Source organism: Camarhynchus parvulus, chromosome 2 (assembly GCF_901933205.1).
Source record: "Camarhynchus parvulus chromosome 2, STF_HiC, whole genome shotgun sequence".
In the NCBI taxonomy this organism is placed as follows: domain Eukaryota; kingdom Metazoa; phylum Chordata; class Aves; order Passeriformes; family Thraupidae; genus Camarhynchus; species Camarhynchus parvulus.
Window position 1 is genome coordinate 98,852,327 of NC_044572.1, and position 19,777 is coordinate 98,872,103.

The following is a 19,777-nucleotide window of genomic DNA, read 5'->3' on the forward strand; positions in this document are numbered from 1 at the left end:
ATTTGGGAAAAAATGACTAAGTCGAGCTGGAAAACCCTTTCCGAATTCCAGAGGAGGTTTGCCAAGCCTGTATTTGCAAATAACTTCACATCCACTGGTTTTTGCATATATTGTGCATAACAATAAATAATGACCTTTACTCAAACAGACATGAGGTACGTGCCCTCCACTGTCCAGAACTCAGGGACTTTTTAATAAGCCAAGGGATTCAAGTATGACACATCTCCAGGAAAAATACAAGAAACTTTTACAGCAACTTTTACGATCGCTAACTTAACAAAGGGGAAAAAAAGCAGATGATAAGAATGTATTTTAAGAAAGACTCAGTTTGTTGTTTTAAAGCCACAACAAACTAGTAATTTCTTTCAGAATACTCAACTAGAAATACCTAAAGCAACTGAATACAAGAATTTTTCCTAATAGTAACCATCCAACAATGACCATCTAAAGTGCTCACCTGCACGCAAAGTGATCACTGAAACTAAATGTTAAACTGCTGATGCAGTCCATGCAATTAGAAATTGTCTAATAAAGAATATGACTCTATCCTATTTTAGATTTAAAGAACCATTTTATGTTCCAATTCCTCAATTATTAAATTAAAACTCAAGCCAACATCATTCTTATGGCCAGCTCAAGGCTGCTCATTTACATAACTGACTTTCAAGGGCACTTCCTTACACAGCAATTAATACCAGCAAAAAATCTACTGGATCTGCTACCTAATGTTAAGGAAGACTTTCTTGAGAACATTAAAAGAAGAAAGAAATTAGTAAGTTGTGATTACAGCCTCCCTGAGTAAGATTAACATTGAAAGGAAATCTAGTCCTAAGGGCAACAGGAGAAATATTAAATACGAGAAGACAAATTATAGGAGTTATTACATTTAGTGACAAAAGTGAGATGAGAAGCAGTACTGAAGTCCAAGAGAACATCGACCTTTGTGTTTTGCCTTCAGAATTTGGACAATCATTGAAAAAGAGGGAAGACGTGAAACAAGGATTCACTACAGCCCACCAAGCTTTGTAGAACAAAACACATCAAAAAGCAGAAAAAGTTCATGTTAGACAAAGAAAACCACTACTGTAAAAAGGTTATTATTAAAGGAAAATGAGGTAAATTATCACCTTAGAATGGATTATGATTTTTTTTAATGTATCTAATTTAGACTGTCTTCTTATGCACAAAGAGTGAAACTTGCAAAGGTGAGGATGTTAGTAACAAATTAGACCGCCAAGGAAAGAAAGCCTACTACTGCAACATGGACTTGCTGAATGGAAAGAGAGGAAAATAAATATAGACCAGCTAGGCAAATCTGGACTACTTGCCTACGTAACACACCTAATGATATTGAAGCCAGCACATTTTTTGAAAGGCTCAGCTCCTTCCTGGCCCACTCTGACAGCCTGAGGCATTCACACTGTTGAGCCAAGAGAGACTGGAGAGGCTGGTTCTACAGCACCAACTTTCTGCTAACTCTTATTCCAACAAGAAACCTTTAGGGTAACATGCACCTGCCCTAATGTCCTCCTTGCTTCTTGCATCCACCTACAGGTCCAAATAATCTTCCCTTCAGGATGAAACATGATTTGCAGATAAGACTGACCAACTCCAAAAGTTGCAAATGGGGACAAGAGGGGAGGAGGGAAATTCATCAAAGCTGCCAAATAAAATTCTTATTCTGGAAAAAATTTGCACTATGAAGCCAGTCAACAGCTTCCTCACAGAAAGAGCAGCCATGCAGCTTCTGCACTGTCATCTCTTGCCAGAACTACAGCAGAAACAAGAGTTTCTCTTGAGCTTCTCAACAAGCATTGTGGAGATCCACACATATCAGTAAGGAAAAACTATGGAGCAACATAAAGGGAGAAAACACTGAAACCTGGACAAAGATTAAAATTTTTCTTTCCCTTCATTTTCAGCTTGGGGAGGCTCAGGATCCATCACCCATTTGTCCCACACCAATGCAGACATCCAAACAGGAATCTTATCACTCTTTGGAAATATGATGCTTTTTAATTTGGTTTAATCACTAGGAGTTCCTTGGAAATTCTTGGCACACAGGCTGTTTTATTTTGTGTTCCACTTCAAGCATGTACTAAGCCTCGACTCTCTGTTGTTCTCACAAACTTTTTAGGGAACTCTTAAGTCTCCTGGAATTCAAAAGTTCAGGATTCCAATAACCACATGCAAATCCATTCTTCTAGAAATAAATTCACTCTTGTGGCACAACTAAATGTTTCTGTTACATAAGTGCAAAACTTAACTGAAACATCTGCTGATAAATACAAGACTGCAACATCTCAAAGGCAGCAACAGTGAAATTTATTTCCACAGGAAACCTCATTTAGCAGGTATGACTACAGAGACAGTGTTTAAAGACAAGAAGGGCTCTTCAAGCACAAGGCCAAACCCAAAGAGTAGTTATATCCTCTGAGCCACCCATGTGCAGAGTATTTCATATATTCCCACAATCATTCATCACAATTTGCTCCCCAGTGGAGACTCTGGCAAGACTATTTTATTTCAGTGACCATGAAGTAATGGAGAAAATGCAGGTTGATGGAAAGCTATGAAATGTCTCTAAAAACTGCCAAGCAGCCAGTCCTCTAACATAAAGTCCATTCCGCAAGGGCTGTGGTACTGCAACATAAAAAGAGTTTGTTTTTCAAGAACGTTAATGCAATATTAAAACAATACACATTCTGTTTACTTAAGAATAATCAATACTCATAAAGTAACTCAAACAAAGACAATCTCCATATGCCATGTGAAAGCAGCTCAGAGTTACCTTTGCTAGGGGTGCAAAAAGAGGGATTGTTGAGGCAGAGGTAAGCCTTGCTTTTTCCAATCACAGAGATAAAGCAGTTTTCCTCACATACCTTTCCTCTTCCTCACTTCCCCCCCTCCTCCACAAAAAACCCAAGAAAAGCTGCCATTGCTTCAGGTCAAAGGAAAAACAGGCCCAGCTGCCGTGAGCCAAACAACGTACAGGTTTGCTATCTCCCCTGCTGTTTTGGCTCGGGCTCTTCAGACTGGAAAATTCAGAAGCACGATCTCCCAAGCTCTATAAATGCCAGAACCATCTAAGAGGAAAATAGGACAAGGCCACCCCCAGGCAAGTTTGAACTAAAATCTGCTGGCTGCAAGGCAAAAATACAGTAAACATTGCAGTAAACATAGGGACAGACTGCTCCTCAGAAAATATTCCACAAGAACAATATAGCTTCCAAAGAAAGGCTGTGCTAAGGGGACTTCTGGAGGGAAAAAAATGCAATGTTTTAAAATCCTCGTGAGGAGTTAGCAAGCTAATGGCACACTCAACGACAAATTGTTTGACAGGCAATATGCTTTTGACTTTAATCCAAAGAAGAAACGTAAAAGCGGCATTGAATTTTCTCTATGAAGTGGTAACAAATTGGGTATCCTAGAATAGTCCTACAGTTCACTAAGGAAATTTTGCTTTTGTCTGGACAATTGATTACATGGAATAAAGCAAGTAATAAAAGCAATTAATCATCAATATCACCACCCTGTCTTTTCAGGAAGGACGATTTTAGTTAAATTTTTGCAGTCCTTGAGAGATGAACTTTGCAACTGATTACAGTATGTTTTAACGTGCTCTGTACTGACTCAACCTTGAAAAACAAGCCAAAAACAGAAGTTGAAACATCCTTTTTCCTGTGTAGCTCCAATTTGCAGTAGCAAGAAGCTAAACAACATGCTCTCCACCAGATGGCTGAAATAAAAAGAACACTCCTTCTGATTAATTAGGAAACAAATGAATCTGCTGTTAGCACAACAAGTTACCATCAGGAAACCTGGGTTCCCATTAAACTTTGATATTTGTGCTTTCTCTGCAACTGTGTTCAAGACCATCCTCAGATCTGTCTCTCATTTCAGAAGCAAAGTGTTACACACCCGTCCATCACACCAGCCACTGCACAACCAAAAGGGGAACTGGCCCTCTTCACAGACAACTAGCACCACGGTTTTCCTAAAAGAGAAAGCATCCATCACAGTAGAAACTAATTAAGGTCTCCTAGTGCTGTGAGGAGAACTGCTGGGTAAAATCACCCATCTTTTGTCAGGGTTCAGCGAGCAGGGGAGGCTCATGCATGCACACCCAAGCTCTCCAGCTGGTCCTGGAAACGGAAATCCCCAGAGCAGATATAGTACGAGGAGCAAGGATGTGACAGCCCAAGCCAGCCCATGGTTCCCTGCCAAGGGAGGCTGCCAAGGATGACTGTGAACATCTCAAGTGAAGGTTCAGGATCCAGTGCAGGCACTGGGAGGAGAGGGGTGATGGCATAAAGCAGGTGGAACTTGCACAAATTTGTGCGAGTGCATGCACTTAGAACGTGAATATAACGTTTGCTGCTACTGAGCTGAGTGACTCTGGGAAGAAGGAAACTGAGCTTACCTGACCCAGGAAGGTACAGACAAAAGCTCTTAGTATTGTCATTATTCATCTGGTTTCTTTGCATGAACAACTGCAGTATTACACCAAGCCTTAGCAAAGGACCATTTCAGAAGCTGGCTATGGGAAAGAACCCAACATGTTTCAGGTATAAAGGACAATTTTGCCTTCTTTACTGATAACATGTGTGCCTAAAGAGGCACGATGCCTTAGTGAGAACCCAGGACTGCCAACCTACACCTCCATAATTAAGAGCATTTCTCCTATGTGCACAACTGAAGTTCTCAAACATGTGGAGTGTGTTATTTTCTAGGGCCAAAGGGAACGGTGGAGACATTTATTACAAACTAAATCTAGTCTCCTTTTTAAAATCCAAGTAAAGGTACTATATCCCATTAAGTAATTGAGAAAGCTCAGAGACTTGAATAAGAAAACCTAAAACCACTTCCCCACACATAAAAAAAGGGTTTCAATAATTTTAGGTATATAGGAAGGCCGTTTAATTGTGCCAAATGACAGTATCTCATTTTTTCTTATAGGCTGGTGATAGGACTCTGGGAAATACAAGGATACACAAAAATGCAAAAGAGCATAGAAGACACTAATATTTCAAAGTGCACCTATCCATTTCACTGCACATACAATTACAGGGGAAAAATTACTATTTTTTGAACTTTTACAGTCAGAAAATGGACCCATGTAAAACTTCAATAAATACCATATTCTTTGGCACAGTGTTTTTAGAAGACTCACTTCTGTTTGCTTACAATTTACTTGATGCCTCCTCTAAGACTTGTGATGGCAGAGACAGTGAACAATTAAACCTGCATACCCTCTCCCCACCACTCACAACATTGAAGATCTCAAGAATATCTTCCAATGCATCTTCTTCTCAGGATAAAGAATCCCTGTTTCCTGTGGACATAAGCCTTTCCATACCTCTTAAAAATGCTGCTTTTTCCAAAATTTTCTCATCCTATTATACTGTTTCTGAGCTGAGGGACCTGGACTGCACACGATACAAGATGAACATACAAAGTGGCAAAAAGGATGCCATCTCTTTAATTCTCTATTCCTTTATTAATATTTCCCAGTATTTGGTTTGCTTTTCTGATCAGTGTAGAGTAGTGAGCTCCAGTTTTACACTGCTCTTTATCATAAACTGGTAACTGACTCACACATGGCAACAGCTCAAAACTCACCATTATTTTTTCCCTATGCAGACCACTTTATCCACACTGAATTTTACCTGTCTTTCCACTACTCAGGCACCCAGCCATGTCAGTCAGTCCTCCAGTTCTTCATGGTCCACTTCAACCTTACTACTACAAGCAAGTTACAGTTACCAGCACACTTTCTCACTTCATCAACAAGGTCCTTCCCAGTGTACAATTTATGGGCTGAATGCACCAACCAGTCCAACTACTCTGGTGACTGAGAACCCCTTATTGCCACCTTACTCCTCCCATCTTCTACTGACTCTTCTCACAGAACTTGTATTCATCTTGGTAACAGGTCTGTAAATACTGCATTAAGAAGTAGATAGTATCCATGTTATTGACAAATTCTACATCTTTGCAGACAAGACACAGGGAAACAGAGTAATGTCATTTTCTGCCTCTTGATTAAAAACAAAAACCCTAAGTGTTTGCATATTTTAAACACAAATATCTAGGGAATATAAAGTAACACCTCTTTCCTTTATATATGGCCGTAAGTAAGAAGTAGCACAAGCAAAGCAACAGCAATTTCTCCTCTTGTAACTCTTCCACGAAGACAAGACTTTATCAAATCTTCTAAAAATTTTTAACCTGAGGATCAAAAAGAAAGCAAATTTTTTTTTAATTAAATATTTTTCTGCTGTCTGCCAGCTGTGTGGGAGTGCCAGCAACTGCATAGCAACAGAAAATTTTTTGAGTCAGCAAATTACAGCTTCCCCCAAGTTTTCTCCTTGATCTTAAGCAAATTGCTACTATTCTTTACTAGATTAATTTATTAATATTCATCCCCCTAGTGGCCCATTTTTGCTGACCATTAAGTTAATGGTGCAGGGAATAATGTCTTTCCAGCCTCCTAACCTGGCTGTTTCCTACCAGCCTACCACAAAGGACACCTGAATTCTGAAAAGATATGACTATGATTTGTAGGAGTTAGCCACGGGAAACTGATTCCACTTGCTCCCATGTGTTCCTGCATTAACAGTAGCCACAGCCCAACCCTTAAATTATTGTCTGAAACCTGCAATGACCCCTCTCATCAAAGTTCTCTCCTAACATTTATCCTAGCACCATTTGTGGCACCCTCAGCCTCTTTGATATCACCAATTCCAGACTCTTTGTACCTGGCTCATTAGTGTGAAGAGTGGCCAAAGGCTCTGAAGAGCACAAGACACAAGATGGGTGCCGGCACCCTCAATTTACATTACACCTCACACCAAATAACTATGTTGTCATCAAGCTAAAAAGACCAAGAAAACAGCACAATGGAAAATTTCAACAAAGTGTGGCTTCATCATTAAAATCTCTATTTGACTTTTTTGTTGGTTTCATTATACAGAGGCAGAGAGCTCTCTAAATAGATTTGCTTAGTTTCCGTGTCTGTTGCCAAATTTCCATCCTGTGGAACCAATTTTAAATAGAAAAAAGTGTCTCTTCCCATCCTCTGCTCCTTGGTGTCATTCTTATTAAGGATACAGAGTAAAAAATGAATGGAAATGAACTAGTCACAGTGGGGTTCAAATCCAAATGTTAACTTTTTTAATTGCCAAAAAAAATTCAGATCACTTTGATCCATAAGTCTGTCTTTCTTGCAGCTATGGAAAGTTTTTAAACGGAAGGCTGACAACAATGACTTGGTTATAAACTAGAGTTCACAGTTGTTTTTGTGGAATTTTGTCTCGGTAACTTTTAGCTCAGCAGTTCTCATGAAAATATTTCCAAACCACCAACTTGGCTAAATATTTCCAGTAAAGCAAAATAATCCCTTAGCTCCTAAATACAACTCTACTTCTTTTTTTAACTTCACTTTATCCCTCAGAAAACTAGTACAGCTTTAAACATGGGAAGGACAGAGAGGGGAGAAAGGAGACAAAAAAATCTAAGAACTTCAAGCAGCCTCTCATATCTCTGGGTCATAGCAGATGCAGGTCTGGAAATGGAGATGAGATTTAGGAAATAATCTCCCACATATACACAGGTATTAATAGCAATAGCGAATAAAATCGGAATTAACACTGCAATTTGAAACAGTGCAGTACGTGCCTAATAGAGAGCTCTCAAATAGAATTAGCCATTGTTAGCCCATGCTCACTGACAGAATTTCCACACTAACATAACAAACAACATAAATGGGAAAGAAAATCTGATGGGCTTTGTATTGCCACTCTGTTTGGCTCTTTCTAAGAGGGAGTGTAAAGGAATCATTTATTATAACCCTTCTCACATCCGTCAGATGTTGCATGTTTTATGTAACTATAACACATTTGGCAAACTCTTCCTACCTACCCATATGCTAGGGAAAAGCTCAAACTGTGCGAGAGAAACCTTTCTTCACAAAGTGAATTTCCTTGTAGAGAGGAACAGGGAGCTGGACATAGGGCTCCAAGATCCCCAGGCCCTCCTCTTTCTGTGAGGACTGAGACTTCCACATAACCTAGAACTCACATATCTGCCTCCCTGGGAAGCAGAACTTTCCATCCTGTGCTCTACACATGCCAGAACAGCAGTTGCACTGGGTCATTCCACACACCAGACCACAAGAGAGATGCAGTACAAGCAAGGCAAGCCCTCATCTGCACTCCTACAATGGCTCTTTCAGAATGAGAGTGCCAGATGTGCTGGCCAGTGCCCTCCATCACCAGTGACCAGGCCCATTATTCCCCAAAGCACAACAAAAGGACCCCGACATCCACGACTCCACCACAGAGGTGTAGGGCAGCCAGCTGGGCGTGAGAGTTGACCCCAGAAGCCAGTCCACATGGGATGCACTGTTCTGCATGCAATAACCCTTGGTCTTTCACCTCAAGCACAAGAGGCCCCTGCCTCTGATCTTGAACTCAAACCTCATTCACCGTATGTATGAGACCAAAATTTGCAAGCTCCATGGGTAGTCCTGAAACTTCTATCTTCCAGCTTTTCCCTACAGTACATGGGGAAAATGGCAGCAGCTGTGATGAGTGGGAGCTGCCACCAGAATACCCCAGCAGAGGAAGGAGAGGAGTGTATGGGGAACACGTAGGAAGCTATGGAGAAACAGAAGAGGGTACACCACAAAGCACTTACAGCACAACTTGAGAGAAAAACAAACCACCCTCAAACAATGGGGCTAAAAAAGAAATGGCAGTGAGGAAGATGGTGAGAAGAGTCCAGGTGCAGAAGAATAGGGGAGGCTGTTCCAGGCAACCAATAAGGATATTCCTTCTTGGTTCATCCTTAAAACACATTTAAAATTTAGAATTTTAGAAATAGATTTGCAGAGCAAACTGATAATGCATTTCACTCACCAGAGCTTTCACCTGCAACCTATCTATGCAATTTTAAAATGTTTTCAACTAAAAACATTTGCTAATTAAATACTTCACATAAATGTCAAACAGTTGTGTTATCTTGGCAGATATGTGACAAAAAAAGCAACCTCACAATAGGATTCACATTTTTACTGGGAGACTAAGCAGGAAATACCCTTTGCCTTCAAACTTGTGTGGGACTTTGCAGATAAACCAAGTGCTTTATCTAGCAGGATCATCCAGTCAAGTTTTGTTGCTGGCTTTGGTTGGAAAGCTGCTTCACTACCCTTTAGGGACTCTTGAGTTGCAGACAAAAAAGTCTGTACCTCAAATATATGGGCACAATATATTTAAAACTGTGATGAATTGTGTTAACAAGACCTCAGGCAGCCTTTGATTGCAGCAATCGTGGCAGGGTTTCTGCAAGAGAAGATCAGAGGTGACTCTTTTGAATGCAGAAAGTGAGCAGCCAAGTGACCAAAGGGGGAGGCTGCAACAGGGCCCATTGCATCTGTAGAAAATAGTGCTAAGCTCATCCATGAAACAAGAACAGAAAAGGGATTTAAGAGATTAGAAGACACAGCATTTAAATTTTTAATCTAGGAAATGAACCCTGCAAGGAAGTAGGATGGAATTGGGACTGGACAGACAGAGGGATAAGAGCAGGCTGCATGAGAGACCTGCAGGACAAAAGTAGTCCTGACTGAATAGGTTTTGACCAGTCCTACCAGCGCTTTACATTGTCTCTGCAAATAAAATGGGAAACAAATCCTTGTACCACCCTTCTGGTCCACCTGAATGTAGCTGCAGCACTAGATCTGAACCTGATGGACAAAAGCAATCTTCTGTGGACAGGACAGGGAGAAATGCATTCCTTTGTCAGCTAAAAGGGACTGTAACTGCCTATTACCTTGAAGTCTTGCCTGTTATTTCTAAAAGGGTACCAAGGCACTGGATATTAACATTTAGAAACCAAATCAGGTAGACAAGATGACAGGAAGGAAAATCAGGTTTTCTGAGTGCTAAGAGCATGTCCTACTAAGCAAAGCATGCGTTTTGTTTTACAAAATGTAAGTTTATATAACAAATTGTTTCAAACAGCTAATAAATGCCTCCAGAATTGCAGAGTGGTTTATACACCCAAAAATTATGGAAATTAATAGACACTTCTGGATACCAGTTTTCTGAGATTCCTTTTTTTTTGGCCCACTACTCTACAAACAAAATGCACATTGATAGAAATGCACAGATGGCCCAAAATACTCCTGCTTCACAAATATACCAGTACACTAGATGGATTACATAAAATTCTTAAACTTTCCAGATCTCTCAAGTACACTGTGTGAATTATGCTTGCTTAGAATAGTGATAATGCAACAAGTAACTCCAGCGTTGTCTTATACAAGCACAGAAAACAAATGTATCAACTCACTACTGATTTTCAAACAGGCAACTATTTAATCCTTGCTAAAGTAGGCATGAAGAATATCAATTAAGGTATCTTTACACACACACTGGATCTCTTCTCCAACCAGATAATGATTTTGTTCCCAATTAGGCTTAAAGCTACTGATGTTTTTTAAGGTCTGTTTTGGGTTTCTGTGGCAAGGTTTTGGTAGCAGAGGAGCTACAGGGGACGTTCCTCTGAGAAGCTGCCAGAAGCTTCCCCTGTGTCTGACAGAGCCAATGCCAGCTGGCTCCAGGTCAGACCCACCACTGGCCGAGGCCAAGCTCAGCAGTGATGGTGCAGCACCTTTGCAGTGGTGTATTAAAGAAGGGGGAAACTGCAAATTCAGCCAGAGTGAGGAGTGAGAAGATGTGAGAGAAGCATCCCTGCAGACAGCAAGGTCAGTGAAGAAGGAGGGGCAGGAGGTGCTCCAGACACAGGAGCTGGGACAAGCCAGCAGCCTGTGTGCAGACCACGGTGAGGGAGCTGTGTCCCTGCAGCCCATGGAGGACCACAGTGGAGTAAGAGCCACCTGCAGCCCATGGTGGAATCTCAGCTCAGAGCAAGTGGATGCCCAAAAGAATAAGGGAAGTTGTGTGAAGCCCACTCTGGAGCAGGCTCCTGGCAGGATCTGTCGATCCATGGACAGAGGAGCTGGAATAGAGTGTGAGGACTCCTCCCTGAGGAGGAAGGAACACCAGAAACAACATGTGATGAATGGACCACAACCCCCATTCAGTCTTCTCCTGCGCCACTTAGGAGGAGGAGGTAGACAATACAGGAGTGAAGTTGAGCCTAGAAGAAGGGAGGGGTAAGGGTGAAAGATTCAGTTTTTATTTCTCATTGCCTTTCTCTGATTTGATTGGTAATGAATTACTTCCCCCAAGTCAGGTCTGTTTTGCCCATGAGGGCAGTTGCTGAATCATCTCACTCCATCACTTTTATCTCAACCCATGAGGCTTTCACCATATTTTCTCTCCCTTCTCCAGCAAAGGAGCAGAGTTGTAAAGCAGCTTTGTGAGCACCTGGCATCCAGCCAGGGTCAATCCACCCCAAAAAGTCCCAAATTATTTCAGAAACAAAGGTCTCAACTCTATAGACTGAGGTCAGCCCTGATGAGAATCACATTCTCCTGTGTCTTGACCGCGCTGGATGGGATTTTGAGCAACCTGGTCTAGCAACAGGCATCCCTGCCCATGGCAGGGAGGTCAGAACTAGATGATCTTCAAGGTCCTTTCCAACCCAAACCATTCTGATTCTATGACTTAACAAGTTTTTCTTTCAAGAGTCCTCTCTGTAGGTGTGTAGGAGTCTGTGCTTTGAACGCCTTCTAAAACCAACCAACTTTACCAAAAAGAACTCAGAATATGTCCAAGAGCTATACAACGTACTCAGGGATAGAAACACTGACAACAAATCATTTCACGTGTGCATTGTACACTTCTAACTAAACTTTGCTAAATAAAAAGGCAAAAGCAAAGAAAGCAAAATGCTCAACCAAAAATATTTTTAAAGAAAATGGGGGGAAAACATATATATATATATATATATACTTGTCAAACTGTCTGCAGTAACTCTAGATTTTTCCCGCATGCACCTATTATGCAAATTTTTAACACAATTGTATCTCAACACATAAAAAATATACTCCCATTACACCTGACATACTGTATCAATTATTTGATATGCTTATATTACCAATACCCTGCATAGTGCATCACATATATTGTACGCTTCCTCCTACCCTGCTCCCAAACACCTTTTCCAATAAGGCTGTCACAGCACCATCTCATGACTTGTACATTTTATTAATCTGTAGTGAAACAGCAAAGCTGAATGCAAACACAATCATTTTAACCATCCACATTTCTAAAATTTCGGGAGTGTGTATCCTAAATTGACTCCATGCATGCCTTCAAAATACCAAAGGTATATTCATGCTTCCTTAAAACCTATGTGTCAAATCATTTTGGTTATGGTATTTAGTATACAGGTAATGCTACACATGCATGTAGAATGTCACATATGACCTGGTGGTGACTGTCATGTGTCACAAGTTGCAGCTTCCACCCTCCAAGGAAGAAAGGAGCATGTATTTACAGTTGCATCCAGAGCTGAACTCCTCTTTGAGACCAAGAAGAAAAATTACACAGTCTAGTAAAAAAAGTAAAATAAAAGGAATTTACTAATTATGAGCCTAATCTTCCTCTTTGTAGCTGCATTAAGGCAGTTTCAGGCACAGGGAGCACAGTGTGCTGTGACAACCCCATCTACTATGTCACGATACTTCACCACGTTTCTAAGTTCTGCAGCTTATGCAAGCTCCCAAATCTTCCGCATAATACTTACTCATCCAGCTGGAGAAAACACAAATAATCTAAAGAACCAATAATATACACGGTTTACATAACACACCCTGCAAAACAGAACTGTGGGACCAGCCTAATGAATTACAGCCAGACTGAGGCTGCGAGGGCTCCGAGTCCCCAGCTGGCTGCGCCGGGCACTTTGCGCTGCGTGTGCTCCTGGATCAATCTCTGCTCTGAGACACGGACAGAGCGTCTGCACAGGCAGTACCTGCTCTGCTTGTTCGGGCTCAGATTCAGCTAATGGCACACCATTTACACTGTTTTCTAGTATTTGCCTCACAGCAGGTGCTATCACAGGAAAAACCTACCACCCATTACCACTGACTGCTGGGGTAATGGTAACTCCATTTGCTTGAGAGACAGAGAGTCAACAAACTCAAGAGTCACCTGTGCCAATGAGGGTGTCACAATCACTAGGAATAGAGGGAATCAAACCACATAGGTGACAAGAAATAGTTTTATGTACGTTGAGTATCTTCTTGTAACCGGCTCCATCTCAAAGAGCTCCACTTTTTAAAACACCTAAACATGAAAAGTGATTCACTGGTAACTGCATCTGAGTTTTTCAGTATCTTATAAAAATCTAAACCATACATCTTAAAAGGATATCAGCTTCTAGAAGATCAGAGTTCCATTTATTCTCTCTTATCACATCATTTTCACATTTGTTTTTTCTGATGTTCATTTAACAACTTGCATTATTTGATGTTCATTTAGCAAACAGGTCCAGACAGCTACTTTCCTTTTCCTGTCACCAGGCTTCTGCTAAACAGCAGGGGTAAAAATCATTACAATACAATAAGGAAACAGAAGTTACTAGACAGATTTCAGCAGCTTTAGTATACAGAGCTGCTTGCAATTTAGTCAGTAGTTAGGACTGATTATGATAATTTAACTGTTGATGTTATACAACACAACTCTCAGTGACAGAAACATCTATGACATGGAGAATCAAGTGAGGGAGAAGGGGCAAGAACAGAAGAAATGTGAAAATCCTAAGAAAAAGGGAAAATAGCAGATTCAAAAAGCTTTGGAAAATGCAAATGAAGGCAGTGAACTGAAAACGTATTTTATAAAAACACAGACTGTTTTTCCAGACAGCTAAATATTTCTGCTAATGGATAACACTTCCTTAATATGTAATTTCTACATGGTAACACTGAAATAAGGAAATGGGGAAAAAAAAAAGCAAGCGTCATATACAAAAATTGCCAATTTCTGTCCCTAGCCATCTTTTCCTTCTCTGGTCTGTTTTGGAGCAATCACAGCATTAAACAGAAAGAAGGCTGTAACTAGAAGCTTAAATATGACAGGATACAGACACTTGCCTTCCATGCACACTGTCACTGTGAATTAGGCATGAGTTGACAAGCTAAAGACCTGGCTTGCAGTCTCATCATTCAATCATCCATCCAATCTCATCAATTGAGCAAGGCAGTAACACATGTCCCCTCCAGCTTAAATGACAGCAAAACTGTGGGTTGTAATCACAGGTCATCTTCAAACGACACTTACCATTAAGGATGGCTTTGTTCCGAATCAATTTTTATTGAGAATTACTGTAATACAATACTTCTCTTTGCTTCTTCTAAGTCCTGAATTTAACACTGTTTAGAAGAACATTTCAAAATGATGATTTAATCATTTTCTAGGAATAAGGTAACAGCAAATGACATTAAGTAGAAGTCAAAATTAGCCATTTGCAATCCAAAAATGCTGACAAAAATAAGGTCACCGAGATGAACATCCACAACTGCATCTTTAGCTAGTACTAATCTATGGTGTCTTACCTACAGTCTAGACTATTTTAACCATGTAGAAGCTGTCTCAAATTACCTGGACATAAAAATTCAAAAAATAAATCAAAATGTAAATGACAACATTAAGTATCTTTAAAAAAAAAGTTCCACATTTACATGTAGCCCCTAATATTTTCCCAACACTTAAAATGCATCCTTTTTCTAAATTGTCAGATCAATATTTTGTTCTTAATTTCTCTTCTGCAGAGGAGTGTTCCTCTCTTTTTTTGGACCTTGAGCAGTAATTCTGTACTAAGTTAGCTGAGTGTGACCTGAAAAGATGCTGATGGAGCCAATGGGAAAAACAACCAGAAGAAAAGTTTTATTTCTATATAGAGTATAGAAAGGGTAGAAGAAAAGTGAGAATCACTACTTCAGAGGGAGGATAGACTCATCTGGAACTCATTTACCAGTTTTTAAACAACAAGAATTCCTTAATGAAAAAGGGTCAAATCCAACAGACACCACAGCAGCATCTCTGCTTTTCAACTAGTCAGAGAAATATAATCAAATTTCTATTAACCTAATTTGCTTTGTGATAGTTTACAACAGCTGAGGATCTGCCTTAAGGATAACTGGAAATTCATTTGTTTGTTCTCCCACATCACTAGATAGGATGTGCACATTTCCCAAATTTTACCAAGCTTAAATGAAATTCTAAGCACCCGGCACAGACACTTCATCACAAGTTTATTTTTCTCTATGGCACCCTCACCACCTTCCCTGGCATATCAATCTCAAACATTTGATAAGAACTACAGAAAATATTGGAATATACTTCTATGACAGCACATAAACATTACAAAAAATACACTTTATTATCAGAAAATTTATTTTAAAATTTGCACCTAGTGAACAGTTAAACATACAATTTTTCCATCACTCTGACAGAAATGTGTTTATCCAAGCCAAAAGTAAGGAACAGCTTTTATGATATAAGGATATATCATAGGCTCATAGAATAGCTTGTATTGAAGGGGACCTTTAGAGGTCATCTGGTCCCATTCCCCTGCCATGGGCAGGGACCTGATCTTGATCCAGATCAGGTTATTCAGAATCCCATCCAACCTTAGATGTTTTAAGAGCTGGAGCACCCACCACCCTCTTTTAGCAACCTCTGCCAGTGTTTTACCACCCTCAGAAGGAAAAAACAACTTTCTTATGTCTGATCTAAACTGTCCCTCCTTCCATTGAAAGCCATTCCCCCTTGTAAAAGGTCCCTCTCCAGCTGCCTTGCAGGCCCCCTTCAAGTACTGGAGGGCTGCTCTAAGGCCTTCCTGGAGTCTCCTCTTCTCCAGGTGGAACAGCTCCAGCCCTCTCAGCCTGTCTCCACAGGAGAGGAGCTCCAGCCCCCTGAGCATCATCCTGGCCTCCTCTGGACTCACTCCAACAGGTCCATGTTCTTATGCTGGGGACCCCAAAGCTGAACCCAGTACAGCAGGTGGGCTCTCACAAGAGCAGAGTACATCTATCTATGTGCATAAACACACACAGAGTTTTCCAATTAAATGCAATTTCAAAAATATTGCTATTATATTTTAAACAATTCATATTTTCACTTCAGTGATGTTATAAATGATCCTATGTTTCCCAAAAATTAGAGTACCAGAATTAATGGAGATCCTGAACTGACCATGCAATCTGGCCCCTCTGCTAGTTCTCCCATCCTGCCTGGATGCATCCCTTGCAGCTGAACTTTGGGCAAAAAGCCCAAATTTCAAAAGATTTTCAACAAAATATTTCTGTTGTTTCCAGAACTGAGTGTTGGGAGATGCAATATACAGGTAATTATTTACTCTCTCTGGGTTTATATCAAGTACATTTAGCTTCAGTTTGTGCAGAAAGATCAGTGTGACAAATAATTCAGTCAAGGAAGAGTTCTTATACCAAAAATCACACTAAAAATTGCTTTAAATAATAAAAGTTAGAAGATAAGTAACAGTTTAAAGCCCAACTTCCTTTGTATTAGAAGAGTTTTAGGCTGCAACTTGATTATTCCAAAAGCTCAAAAAAAAAAAAAAAAAGAGAGAAGAGGCTAAATACATACAGACCAAATCAAGTATTTTGGGATAAGCACAACAGACTTGATCATTGGTATTTATTTTTCTTCAAGCTCTATCTCATACCACATATCCTCAAAGTTATCTTTTTATTTAATCTTTGGCCAAATACACTTTATTTTATCATAGAGATCAAATATTTTCATTACACTTTTCAAGCTGGGGAAAAAGAGTACTAAAACTTATTATTGATATTATCAAAAAAGGAAACTGCGAAACCAAGATTTACAAAATAACTTGGAAAATTAATCCAGATGTCCAACAAGAGCAGTAAATCTAACAAAGGAAGTGTCCATGAAAAATGAGCTATCAGAAGAATACTAGCTTTGACATATTCTTGATGACAACAAACTTCATGAAAAGCCCTGAGGAATGGCAGATATTCTGTAATTTCTTTCCAGTCACTTCTTTATAATTAACTTTAAATGTGAATGGGAGGCTTCCACTGTCAGAGTTGCACTGCTTCTGTGTAAACAGCATGTATCCAACCAGGGATACCAGAAATAGTTGCGCTCCCCAAAGTTAACGTAATCACCACCTCACTACGGTGGTATGGAAGCCCTCACACCGGTGGTTCTTGTGGTGTAACACTTCTTGTAAGCAGCAAAAGATCTGCTGAGAGCCAGGTAAAAAAGAACGTTACGCATAACAGCTCCAGCCACACATGAGACACAGTCTCCCCATATGACAAAGCAAATCCAAAAGTCAGAAGGCACACAAGGTATGTCATAGGCAGGTCTTTGTATGACCTTCCAACAAGTGAGGACCCTGTAGCAATATTAAAAAAAGGGAATTCAACTTCTGCAACTGGCTAAAGAAAGAGTGACCTTGAACCTACATACCACACCTCATAACTTTTTTCCTGTGACAGTACTTAGTTAGAAGGACTCCACGTTCAAGGTGACAGACCGGCAGTAATGAAATGTGAACTTTTCCACTTCTCTTCAAAATCGCCAGCAACAACACAGGGAACTTCTCACACTGTCCAGTTCAATTTCCTTCTCACTTAATTATAGATCAGGAGTAATTCCACTACAATTAATTAAGTTACATCAGAGGCTGACAAGAGAAGTAGCAGTCTGTCTGCAGCACGACACAGGGGAAAGATGGCTGTTCTCCCACCACAGCCATTCATTTTTAGCCTCAAAGAACATTAGCCCATTACAATTGCACTAATGACCAAAGGCATTCAATCAAAGAGCAATTAAAGTTCTGCAAAATTAAAGTCCTGAAGTCCAGTCCTATTTTTCAGGAGAGTACCTTGATCAACAATGTAAAGACAAGCCTCAGAGCAGAGCTCTGCAGCCTTCCTCTTTAAACTGACACAAGAGCCACAAGCAGAGGAAAGGAGGGACAGCCTGCAAGGACACCACTGCTGGAAAAGTGTCCATCAGTATGGTCCTTCTCACCAGGGCTCCTGCTTTTAGCATTCCCTTTGGCAAACACCCAACATTTGCTGGACAAAGTAAGAATACCACCCCCCAGCCCCCCTTTTTTTTTAATTTGCTCCTCCACAGCCATAGTACTGACTTCATATTTAATTCCCCATTTTCATTGCAGAAGGAACAAAATGCTCTGGTGAATGCTCTTGTACACCCGGTGTACAACATCCACTCCAGAACCAAGCTAGACATCCAACACAAGTGAGAGTTTTCAGGCCTGGACTGAGTGTGAATAACTACAGGTGAAAGTCACCTATAACCAAGGTTCCTTCATTTCTGAATATTTTTTAATAGTATCTACACTTTTTCAGTCATTTGCCACTCCTATCTTCAGGATTTGGTTTATCTATCATTTGGTTTCTCCACATCCACCTTAAACCTTCAGCATTCTCTCAGTTCATCTCTTCCCTGCTCTGCTCATTTTCCTGTCACTGCTTCTCTTTAGTTCTTCACTACACAGAGCAGAGCTCCATGGTCTCTCTCTCTCTATAGAGTCACCATCTCACTCACATTTTACCAACAGCAGAACGAACATAACTCTCGCCCAGGCATGGGCCAGTCACTGCAGAGTGACTGTAAAACTGCTGTAAAACCCAGTTTTACAAGCAGAGTGCAGACTGGCACTAGGACAGCAGACCTGGAGCACAGGAGGGGAAGAGAAGCAAGCCAAGACAAGCAAGGAGGCAGACACAACTCATATTCTTTTGGGGGCTTTCTCTGTACTATACAGATGTTGCCTTATGCAGCTCATCATGGGAAGCAAAGTGTGAACAAGAATCCTGGTGCTTCAGAGACTTCCAGGGAAAGGCTATCCAACTATAGGAATGCAGCTGAATAAAAAAAACAGAATGCACAGGAGAACAACTTTTAATGGAAATACTGATTACATGTCAGAGGGCTAAGAAAATGGCATGGGCTGCATTACAGCAGACATAGTTTTAATACTTAAAAATTAGTTTACTGTCATTTGGAAAAATAAATTTGAGGCGACCAGCACATGACTGAGTATGATTAAGGACAAAAAGTTGACCTGCACAAATCTGAACAAGCCACCTTTACAGAGTGGTGGCTGCTGCAAACCTGAGCTGCAGGGTAGGTTGGCACTTTCCAAGGAAACTCAGGGACAGTCAGCTCCTCCCTGCATTGCATTCACATCAAAAAGTCACAAACTCAACATGAGACTGTATTTTAAGTCAGTACCCAAAAGGCAGTGTGGAACCTTCTGTTTGTACTTGAGTATTCCTTCTCCCTTTGTTACAATCACACAAGACGGAGACACACCCCTGGATCTGATCCATCCAGAACCTCATGGATCCTCTACATTCCTAACAATGTTTATTGACATTTTGATGGGGCCACCCTTAATAAACACATGAGTAAAGACAAATTATTTATTACTCCATGTGACAAATGCACAGAAGTCTGCTTTAACCAGCCATTCCAGACCCATTTCCACTTTTTGTATGACAGCGGGTGTTCTTGTTATTTACTGGGAGTAATCACACAGGTTACTGGATAACTTTACAGCAATATGTTTGCATTTTTTCTTCTTTCTTGGTCTAACTCTCCAGCAATGTTTCTTTCTGCATTTATCCTGATGACTTGAAGTGAAATAATTCTACTAGCCTAGCCATTTCTTTGTTAAACAGCAGAAATCCAAGTGTTTCTGGATTCAGCAAGTCTGAAAACCACAGGCACTGGCAAATCACAGTTCCCTGCAGCATAAAGTTGACAAA

General features: G+C 40.4%; 1 protein-coding gene across 2 annotated transcripts in view; it reads right to left on the reverse strand.

Moving 5' to 3' along the window:
• Nucleotides 1-19,777, reverse strand: part of LDLRAD4 (low density lipoprotein receptor class A domain containing 4) — a 273,802-nt gene that overhangs the window by 231,579 nt on the left and 22,446 nt on the right. The window lies entirely within an intron of this gene.